Source organism: Rattus rattus, chromosome 5 (genome assembly GCF_011064425.1).
Source record: "Rattus rattus isolate New Zealand chromosome 5, Rrattus_CSIRO_v1, whole genome shotgun sequence".
Classification (NCBI taxonomy): Eukaryota; Metazoa; Chordata; class Mammalia; order Rodentia; family Muridae; genus Rattus; species Rattus rattus.
In genome coordinates, this window is record NC_046158.1 from 131085554 (window position 1) to 131094926 (window position 9373).

Below are 9373 nucleotides of genomic sequence, written 5' to 3' on the forward strand. Positions count from 1 at the left end.
TCTAGAGGAATTACAGTAAAATCAGCCATTGCCAGTGACAGCCTCAGCTCCCCATATCTGTAGGATGATGATAAATGCTATATGGAGTCCTGTGGCAGTAAAGGGGGAATGTTAGGCCATGGTGCTTACTGAGAGTATATGCCTGGAACCGTCCATTCAGATGAGTTTAAACACGATGAAACGTATTTAGGGGCTAAACTGCTAGAAGATAAGGCATAGCAGCTTCTTCCTTCCTTCCTTCCTTCCTTCCTTCCTTCCTTCCTTCCTTCCTTCCTTCCTTCCTTCCATCCCTCCCTTCCTCCTTCCTTCCTTTCGTTCTTTCTTTCAAGCCGGAGGATTCTGCTTTGCATTCCTGTAGGAAAACTTACTTAGAAGCCACTTGTAGCTGGATCAAGGCAGTCATTACCTTGTCCGTGAATTAAGAAGATTTGAGAGATGCTGAAAGCATTTTCCCAGGATTGTAGCTGAGCTCTTCCGGCCGGTGGACCGAGGGTTAGGGAGGAGTTGGGGAAGAATGAGGAGTGCTGAGAACTTCCCTGTGGGTTTCTTTGGGGTCAGATTTAGTTGTCCCTGTGATTGCTGGAACATGCCTGTCTCACTTCGAAGAACTCCCTCTCCCATCTCCTAGGTCACCAGGCCCCCAAATCTTGCTTTTCTCATTGTATCCACAGATAGTGACCTCAGAACTGATAAGATCTGGGCTTGAATATGAGTCCTGCCACTTACTGGCTGTGTGGGCAAGTTACCCTACCTGGCTGTTTGCATGGGCTAACTGGGTCACACCACATTCCTAGGGTAAGAAACATGGTTGGCGTATATAATGGGCATTCGTGTTTGAAGGAAAGGATGAAACAAAAAATTCCTATTCCTGTCAGGGCAGCCTATGCAAGGTCCTGGAGCCCCACAGTCCCTGCCCAGTTTCCCAGAGCCCTTGCCTTGGGGTCAGTATAAGTGACACAGAAGAGTCCATGACTAGGAGTATGGGTGTGGTTTGCCAGTGGGCTCTGTAGCTGGAGCCTCCTTTCGGTCCTTCATTCAGCTTGGTTTCGGGGGATTTCTGGATAGAGAAAGGTGCCTCTTCCCGGCCCTGCCATGACATAGCCCAGTGATGACAGAACCCGGGAGACACTCGCTCATCCGAGGCCCTGGGGTTTCTGGGTCCAGACTTTTGGGCTGATGACTGTCACTGCCTCTGCTTCCTTGCTTGTACTATGTGGGCTTCCCAGCCAATGGGGATTGATGGCTGATTCCACCAACATTGGCCCTTTTCTTGGGAAGAGCATCACCTTCTTAGGGATTTTCTTTCAAATATTTTCCTCCCTACATACACACTTCTGTGCACATTCAAATGTGTGTGTGTGTGTGTTTGTGTGTACACAACACACTCCTGAGCGATGCACCCTCTGTACACTCTGCAGTCTCTCTCTCTCTCTCTCTCTCTCTCTCTCTCTCTCTCTCTGTCTCTCTCTCTGTCTCTCTCTCTGTCTCTCTCTCTGTCTCTGTCTCTCTCTCTCTCTCTCTCTCTCTCTCTCTCTCTCTCTGTCTCTCTGTCTCTCTCTCTCTCCCAATGTACCCATGTACACCTCTGCAGCTTTCTCCTTTAACCTTGCTCAGGAGCCAAGGCCGATGCCTCTGGCTGCAGAGCTCTAAGCCAGGGCATCCTCTGGAAAACCGATTATGGTTTCTTCCCGTCTCAGCCACAGACCCTGTGGTCTTAAGCAACAGCCAGAATCCATCCTCTCTATAGTTCCCTTCCTGCTTCCTTTCTTGGAGGATTCCAGAACCCTGGTACTTGGAAAGGGGACTGAGCTGGGAGAGCCACATCATGCTAGTTACCACTTCCGTGGGTGACAAAGGGCAGGGCAAAAGATGGGAGGCTTCAAGAAGCCAGAGGTGAGGTTCTGTAGGAGGGGACATGGGGTGTCAGTGGGTCTGATACTGGTGGGGAGACATCTCCCATTTGGCGTGTTGGCTTTCTCAGGATTAGATTCATCTGGGAGACAGGAGCTTCCTGGGGTGCTGACTGAATTGGAGTGGTAGGGAGCGCCCATCAGTGGAGGTGTGTTAGCATTTACTTGCCAGGAGTTAGGTATCTTTAGAGATGGAGCATAATGGGAGTTACTAGATTTAGTCGAGGCTCGCCCAAGTTTCCAAACTGCTCATTTGACAAGAACCAAGGTCTTATTGGCAGAGCCTGGCCTTTTGTCCTGTTCTAGCTTCTTGCCCTTGAGCCCTGTGCATTCTCTTACCTACATCATTCCTCTTCCTAAACTGGTTTGTCCCAAGTAGATGGACAGTGTATGACACCTTCATGGTTCAGCACTGCCCCTACACGAATCTCATAGGAACAAGAGTCAAAACCCTGAAGGTCCACGGGGGCTGATTGATTCATTGGTGTAAGGGCTGACCGCTCAGGTGCTTGGCACTGGCTTAGTGCTTCCTGGCCCATTTCTTCTTCTGCAAAGGGGCTGTGCTAGTCACAGTACCTTCCCTGTAAGTCTGGTGAGCAGCAAATTATGTCTTTAAAGCACAGTGTCCTGCATTTCCCAATTGCTCAGTAAATATCAGCTGTTATCTCATTTGTTCACAGTATCCTTCCATGGTACAACACATGTACACAGCCCTGGCTGTCTTTGCAGGATGGTGTGAGCGTGTGTGTGTGTGTGTGTGTGTGTGTGTGTGTGTGTGTGTGTGTGTGTGTGTGTGTGTAGGTGGATTGAGGAAGACCTGAGACCTGTGAGGTGTGGGGGTCAGGAAGGTTCTTTTAGAAAGGGGATGCTTAACGGGAATCTTAAACAAACAGGAAGTACTGATGGGAAGATTGGTGGACGGGACACTCCGGGCACACACACGCACAGAGAGACACAGAGAGAGAGAGAGAGAGAGAGAGAGAGAGAGAGAGAGAGAGAGGAGGGAAGGAGGGAGGGGAGGGGAGGGAGGAGGGAGGGAGGGGAGGGAGAGGCCAAGAGGCTCCAGCACCAGCAGCAGGTGGGAGATGAAGTAGGCAGGTGGTGTAGCACAGGTGACTGAGGAGAGTGCAGTGGGACCCACAGTGGGTGCTTGGGCTTCATCATCTAAGAGGGACAGATGTGGGCTACTATGAGAAGGCTGTAGAGGCGTGAGGGTGGTAATGTGGTGACAGGGTCTGTCCCCCTATACTCGTAGGTTTGTCTGGATCTTCCACGTCAGATGCACTGTGGAGGCAACACTGCATCACACCCTAGCCCTCCTCTAAGTCCCTTCGTACTCCAGCCAAGGGACATGGCTTTGACTCCATGCCTAAACTTGGCAGCTCTTTCCCACTTGATTTCTGAGTCTCCAGGGTTGAGGTGGCAGCTACTGGTCTCCTGGGCTTAAGGAAAAGCAGAAAGTGAAGAGAGACCCACCCATTCTTCTGGCCCGGGGGAACAAAGGGACAGGAAAAGAAGGTGGCTACCATGCCAACATCTTCCCGGGGTGTGGCATCTGGGTCAGTACTGACTCCAGGACCAATGACATTCAGCAAAATCTATCTCCTTTCCTTCCTTCCAGCCTCCTTCTCTTGATTTCTCTGTGTCCACATCTTCTTTTATTGAAGTTACTTGTGGGGGGCTGGGTGTCCAGAGGTGAGCTGTCACTATTGCTGACACTCTCCCAGTAGTTCCTATTCTTTCACACCAGAGATTAAAGCAGGAAGGAGCCCAAGCACAAATGTCTGCAGACTTTTGCAGGTAACATCAATGACTACAGTAGATGGCCATGACAGTGGTGGTAATAAAGGGGAGTGTCTGCTGTGGCCCCGACCGGCTGTTGCTTTGTGGTCACCAGAATCTCAAATTTTTTAATTGCTACTGGACAGCTGGACTTTGTGGGTGCACAGATGTGGCAAGGTGAGCACTGTGGCTGAGGTCAAGGGAATAGTCAATGAGATGTCATTTGCTGGGGCCAGGAATGCCAACTCCCTTTCCTGGGCCTTATTAAGTCATTCACAGAGATGGGTACCTTCAAGAGGGTGGGCACTTCCTGACTGCAGGCCAGGGATACATGAGTCCCATGCTTCCCGCCCAGGAATCCTTGCTCATCCATTCAGCAGGTTTGAATAGCTGCCATGGGCAGTTCTAGAGCGTTATTTAGCATTCGAGAAATGAAAGCCCAAGGAATACCGACTGTCTTCCGAAGTTCAGGTCTATTTTTATCTGGAGAATTTCCAAGATGTACAGTGCTGACTTGAGGAGATAGTGGTGTGAAGGATCGGAGAGAGGGCCGGGTCCTTTCTGCACTCTGGTTATCCTGGCTTAGAAAACAGTCTAGCTTATGAAGTTAGAGGTCTCCTCAGCACCACAGAGGGCGCTGACCAGGGTGCTGAATTGACATGGCGCTTCCTAACAGGCTAGCTAGGAGGAAGAACTGGCCTGTTCTTGTGACTAAGGACCCCATGATAGTTTTGGTTCACACTACACAGGGAAGCCTTGGATGTGAAGACAAGAGTTTCTGTGCTCTGTGATCCTGGGGAAATCTTCCTCATGCATCTGGTATGGACTAGCTCTTTCATTTGTTTACTGCAGAGTAGCTTCTATACTGCCAACCCCAGAGGACCAAGGTGAGCAGCAGCTGGGGCTATGTGGCAAGGCCCAGCTGATCCCAAATCCAGAGGCCCAGAAGAACTCCTTAGCTCACCCTCAAAGGAGCTTACTGGGCATGTCTCCTGCAGCGTGGAGGCTGTGCTCCGTGGCATCAGATGCCCCCTCTAACATGGGTTCTGCTGGTGTAGTAGCTGTTAAGTATGAAGGAACATGAGGAACACCCAGAAAACAGTATGTTTTAGTCTATGCCCATCCATGGCATTAGGTAGAATTTCTCAGACAGGTCCTGACTTTTTCCAGATTCTGCGACAGCTTTTGCCTGGTGACCATGCTCACGTGAAGTTTGGGTGCAGTTCTACTGAAAAGTTTTAGAGCCAGGCTGGTTTAGTTCAGCCACCCCCTCAGGAGTGTGTCCATGCCTACTGCCCCTAATCTTCACCTCAGGTTGTAGTTAGCACAATCTGACCTAAGCATCTGTGCATACAGCATGCACCAGATAAACACTTGTCTCCTGCACTGGTTTGGCCTGAGTTCCTCTCCTTTGTCCTTGAGCTCCATTCTTTACGACTTCCATGACAGCTGCTGACACCCACTGAGCTCCCACTACCTTTGGTAAGGCACGTTGAGTGAGACTCTCCAGCAGTCACACAGGCAGGGGTAGCACCATTTCACAGACGAGGAAGGCTGTACCAATAACATGCTGGAGCCATTGCCACACTTGATTTCTATCAAGCTACGAGACCTTCCTAACCCTCTTAGGTTTAGAAGTGAGGCTGAATGACTAATGACCTAAAGAGTATGTTATCTCACAAGGGCACCCAAATGTTTAAAGACACTTATGAAATAAATATGCTTGAATGATCCATAGAGTTAAGGGAATGGAGTATATATTAGGGGTACAACCAGGGAACAATGAAAATATGAATTCATTAATCATGTATACCATCAACTAAAGCTGACGGACTCAGTTCTTTGTTCCTGATATCCAGGTGAAGTTAAAGGGCTATCTCAACCCTTGAACATCACAAATTCAGTGTGCACATGGAAGGTGGGAAACTTGTCAAAAGGCAGGTTCACTGGGGCTGGAGACACAGTTCGATAGTTAAGAGCAGCTGCTGAGAGATACCCAATTTAATAAAGATGGAAGAAAAAGAAAAGAGCAGCTGCTGTTCTTCAGAGGACCCGGGTTCAATGCCCTGGCACAGCTCACAATTAGCAGTAACTCCTATTCCAGGGGCTCTAATGCCCTTTCTGGCTCTGTGTGCACCAGGCATGCATCTAGTACACATACATACATGCAGGTAAGACACTCAGACATAAATGAAGTGGTAGGTCTGGAGTAGGCCCTCAGAGTATTCATTCCTAACAAGACTTTGCTGTCGGTGGTACTGAATAGAAAGACTTCTTCACTGCTCTCCAACCTTGTGATCTGTGAATTACAACTGGACTTCACAAACAAGACCTTGCATGTCTTTGCTTAGAGCTGTGGGTTGGGGCTCAGGATGTACTGTCTACATACACGAGTCTCAGGAGACAATGAGACTGTGGCGAGCAAGGGTGTGATAGCCATCTGCATTGTTAACACATGACCACAGGAGGCTCAGCAGACCTGTTCCACTGCACCTTCCCAATGGCAGAGATGGGGAAAGAGTACAAGAGCTTCCCCAGGATCTCTTGCTGCTGGAGTCTGAGGGGTGATAGGGTCTGACAACCAGGTGGAGCCAGTCCATTGAACCTGAATCCGAGTTGAGTGGACACGAGGTGACAAGGGAAGACAGTCACTTTCTGATGCAGACCTGGACAGCTGCTGTTGTCCAGTCCCTACTTCTCAGACTATGGTGATCCTGCCCCGAAGTTAAATGAGTACGTATGTCCTGAACTCCCAGGCTGGTCCTCCTACTCAGTTGCTCTGAACCATTACACTGTGACTTTCCCAGCACTTGCTTCATGTAGCTCATTTGGAATGACACTGTGCGTGTGGTTACCCAGGATCCTCTGTTTTGAGTAGAGGACGGGCCTTCCACTTCCACAAGAACTGCCTTAGTGAGGTGCTTAGACTCTCTGATGCATTCTAAGACCTGGACAGTTACCAGAGCCTTGCCAGTCCTCACTGCCTATACCCTCACTCTGCCATGCTTGCCTGTTGACCTGTTCTGATTCCTGGTCAAGTCCAGTGAAGTGATTTATTAGGGTGTGGCATCCCAAGGGGCAAACAAGGCCTAGGCTGCTAGCCTTTGAGCATCTGTGCTAGAGATGAACAGTGGTCAGCAAGCAAACAAGTATTACTGACAGGTCAAAGTGGGGATGTGCCTGGGGGATTGTTATTGGTGGTGGGACCTTTCTTCACTGGAACTGTACCAAAGTGTATGTACAAAATCAGGTGACAGAATATGAAGTGGTCCATGGGTTTTTCCTCCTGTGAAGACAGCTGTAGATCAATGACAAAATGTCATTGGTGACAAGTCATGAGGAAGCTGGGCTCCGGAGGGATGTGTACAGATGTGTTACCTGTTCCTGAGCTATGTGTGAACAGGTACTAACTAGCACAGGGATGTAGGTAGCTCCATTTAATACTTGACACATTCCTGGGGTTGAGGTCTTAGGAGGCTCATGGTTTAGACTGGAGGTTGGCTGAAGCTCATGACTGAGGAGATAAATGCAATGCAGAGCGCAGCCAGCTCTAAGAATAGAAAAGACAGCAAGCCAAGAAGAGAGGGTGGGATGTGGGCCGGTGCATCCTAGAAATAGTATGAGTGGTCTTATTTAGCACCATAAGACAATGATCTAGAAGTAGACCTTGATTCTATTTGTAAGCCACTGGGTGAGCGATGAAATTTCAAACCAAGTGAAAATGATGCTGTGAATCTTACTAGATGTCCAAAGGTCTCAGGAATTTCCCCCAGAGAAAAGGCCTTCATGTATCACAGCCAGACTAGAACACCCCCAAAGTCAAACCCAACTCCACGTAGTCACAGCCACTGCCAGGCGGCTGTTATCAAAGCCACAAGTCCTCCCCAAAGGCAAGCTGCTGTGGTCTCTGCTCCGCATGGTCTTGGTCAATTTTCCACTTAAACAAAAACAAACAGGACAAGAATACAAACAAGATATGGCTTGACACCACTGGTTTGGGTACAAGAGTTGGTGAGGATATGGAGAAACTGGGGCACTACTGCTGGTATGAAAATAGTGTGGCTGTTTTGGAAAATTTAAAGTGTCACCTCATGGGACCCTGAAAATCCATTCCAGAAAAATTCAGTGACTTGAAAACATCTGCCTACACAAAGCAACAAAGCCCACCCTGTACTTGAATGCTAACAACATTCGGCATAACAAGCAAACAGGAGAAACAGTCCAAGTGTCCATGAACTGATAAATTAACAAATACGATTCAGCCACACGATGATTGTACAGCCACAGCGAATGTTGATGCTACAATCACATGAACAGTGAGGACGGAGAATGGGAAACGCTGGACACAAAGGCCACATAGTGAGTGATGTCATTTATGGAAATGTCTAGAATAGGCAAACAGACTGGGGGCTGCCTGGGCTCGGGAGGGAAAATGGGAGTGATTGCTTGCCAGTGGGGAGATTTCTTTTGGAGGAATCTGGGGTTGGATGGACAACATTGTGAATACCCCACCACCCACTGTACATTAAAAGAGCAAATTTCATTGTTATGTAAATTCTCTTAATAAAGCTATTTTAAAAAACAGGTTATAAAGTGCCATTTGTTTACTGCTTAGACTCCAATTTAGAGGTACTATAGAACATATGCCCGAAACATTCCCTCTTGCTGGTGGCTATACACAACTGGGAAGGAGGACGTGACGAGAGACCCAGACAGGTTCTAGCAGCTTGACCAGAAGTTCTTGGAGGCACCATTCGAGGCTTCCCACATCTGATACTATGTTTCTTAGAGATTATTATGTAAGGAGACTTATTGGAACAAAACCAAACTAAACCAGTCCTTTTTCCAGAAACACTGTGCCTTTTGTCTGTAGAAAACAGAACTAATGTATGGCTATCTTTTTGACTTTTGCTACCCAAATGCCCCATAGGAAAATGTTTCAATTTTTACCTTTTCCTTAGATCAGGGTTCAAGTTATCTACCTTCCCAAACTATCTGGAGAATTCTAGCCACTGTTCCTTTAAACGTTTCCTTGCATAAAAAATGGATGCTTTAATGAGCGAAGTGCCCTAAGCTGTTTTGCAGGTACCCAATTCCCAACAAAATCCCATCTGCCAGCCCTCGAGGCTAAAGTTGATGCACAGTGCCTTGTCTTTGTCTCTGCCTAGTCTGTGGCCTCAGAGCACAAGATGTTCTAGAGCTTCAAGGTGGTCAGTGCCTGACCCTTGGGATCCTCAACAGTTAGGGAGCCTGCTCATGCTAGTTTGACCCCTAGGCCCAGCCTCCCTATCAGTTCAGTCTATCTACCCCTCTGTCCTGGAGCCACACAGGGTTGGGCTCTGGCTATGGGAGGAATTACTTAGTCCTTTGACTTGGTGTCTCCTGGCACAGTAGTTCATTGTGCTCCTTCCAGCTCCATAGCACAGGGTTAGAGCACTGCCAATGTCTGTCAGCTGGGGCTTCAAAGGATCTAGATAATTCTAGATAGAGAGAACTTGGGCGCAGGCTTCCAGGGACAGGCTCCCCTTCCTCATGAAGTTTAATACCCCACTTGACTGGACCCATGTTCCTATGCTCTTGTCAGCCCCAGGAGGAAAGGAACAGTTATAGACACAACTTTCCTTCTTTTTCTCTTCTCTAGTCCCCAGAGCCATTCCATATAGACATATACAAAGCTCCAG